We start from the raw sequence: 1756 nt of genomic DNA, 5'->3' as shown, positions 1-1756 counted from the left end.
TATATATATATATATATATATATATCAAATTACGCAACGAAAGGCTAACCAGTTCCAGGGTTACGTGGTATAAGTCATCATGTTGATCCAAAATACTTTGGACTTCTGTAATGTTTTGGGCACATGAAAAACGATTTATGAAAAAAAATGAAGAAGGAAAAAAGAAAGAAAAACAACAACAGTAATACGAAATAAACAAAACTTAATCCATAAATAGTCCATACGTAACCAGCATAAGCAAAATTTTACAGATTATCACATTTCTATCAACGTATTTAGAAGTACAGAGAATTTTGTCTTTATGCTTACAAAAAATGGAGAAGGTGGAAACATCCAGGAGCGTAATTTCAGATTTCAATTGGGGGGGGGGGCAATATGTATTACACTTCCAAGGGATTATGGCAGCTGGACGGCCATGGGTTTTTTAAAAACAGTTTTCTTGAACTATTTGATTTGTTTATTTCCTATATTATTTATTAACCATTCAAATAGTGCACATTTTATGTTTTATGTGTATGCATTGTTCTCAAAGTAAACAACTGTCCCTTTGCCCTACCTAACTGACATCCCTAGGCACACTAAGGATAAATTTACAGAATAAAAAGTGTCATGAAAATGAAATGAATATTAGGAAATATAAAAACGAAACACCAACAAAACGGTAAGAAATGTTGCAATTCAAAAATATTTTAATGAAGAAAATGCAATAAACAGCATCTTCAGTTGAGAGTAGCATCATTATCAGTTTCATTTCCTATCCAGAGTTTACATTATTAGTTTCATCTCCTATCGAGGGTTTATCAACTTCATTTCCTATCGTGGGTTTACATTATCAGTTTCATCTCCTCTATTGGGTTTACATTATCAGTTTCGTCTTCTCTCGTGGGTTTACATTATCAGTTTCATTTCCTATCGAGGGTTTACACTACCAGTTTCATTTCTTAACGAGGGTTTACACTACCAGTTTCATTTCTTAACGAGGGTTTACATTATCGGTTTGATCTCTTTTCTTGGGTTTACATTATCAATTTCATTTCATATCGAGGGTTTAAATTATCAGTTTCATTTCTTATCAAGGGTTTACATTTATCAGTTTCATTTCCTGTCGTGGGTTTACATTATCAGTTTCATTTCTTATCAAGGGTTTACATTATTAGTTTCATCTCCTATCGAGGGTTTATCAATTTCATTTCCTATCGTGGGTTTACATTATCAGTTTCATCTTCTCTATTGGGTTTACATTATCAGTTTCGTCTTCTCTCGTGGGTTTACATTATCAGTTTCATTTCCTATCGAGGGTTTACACTACCAGTTTCATTTCTTAACGAGGGTTTACATTATCGGTTTGATCTCTTCTCTTGGGTTTACATTATCAATTTCATTTCATATCGAGGGTTTAAATTATCAGTTTCATTTCTTATCAAGGGTTTACATTTATCAGTTTCATTTCCTGTCGTGGGTTTACATTATCAGTTTCATTTCTTATCAAGGGTTTACATTATTAGTTTCATCTCCTATCGAGGGTTTATCAATTTCATTTCCTATCGAGGGTTTACATTATTAGTTTCAACGGTATGAAATGATAAAATTCAAAAATATATGGATGAAGAAAACACAATAAACATTAAATCCAACTTAGTGAAGTACTCATTATTTGTTTCCTATTCTCTCGCTGACTTACATTACACAATAAACATTAAATCCAACTTAGTGAAGTACTCATTATTTGTTTCCTATTCTCTCGCTGACTTACATT

The 1756-nt window shown here is 32.1% G+C and overlaps 1 protein-coding gene across 5 annotated transcripts in view; it reads right to left on the bottom strand.

Annotated features, from left to right (window-relative positions):
* Positions 1-1756, bottom strand: part of LOC106472414 (cadherin-like and PC-esterase domain-containing protein 1) — a 188017-nt gene that overhangs the window by 5526 nt on the left and 180735 nt on the right. The gene's annotated exons all lie outside the window — the stretch shown is intronic.

The sequence above is a fragment of the Limulus polyphemus genome, unplaced genomic scaffold (assembly GCF_000517525.1).
Source record: "Limulus polyphemus unplaced genomic scaffold, Limulus_polyphemus-2.1.2 Scaffold120, whole genome shotgun sequence".
Taxonomy (NCBI): Eukaryota; Metazoa; Arthropoda; class Merostomata; order Xiphosura; family Limulidae; genus Limulus; species Limulus polyphemus.
The sequence above is the reverse complement of the archived record's forward strand: the minus strand, read 5'-3'. Positions and strand labels throughout refer to the sequence as shown.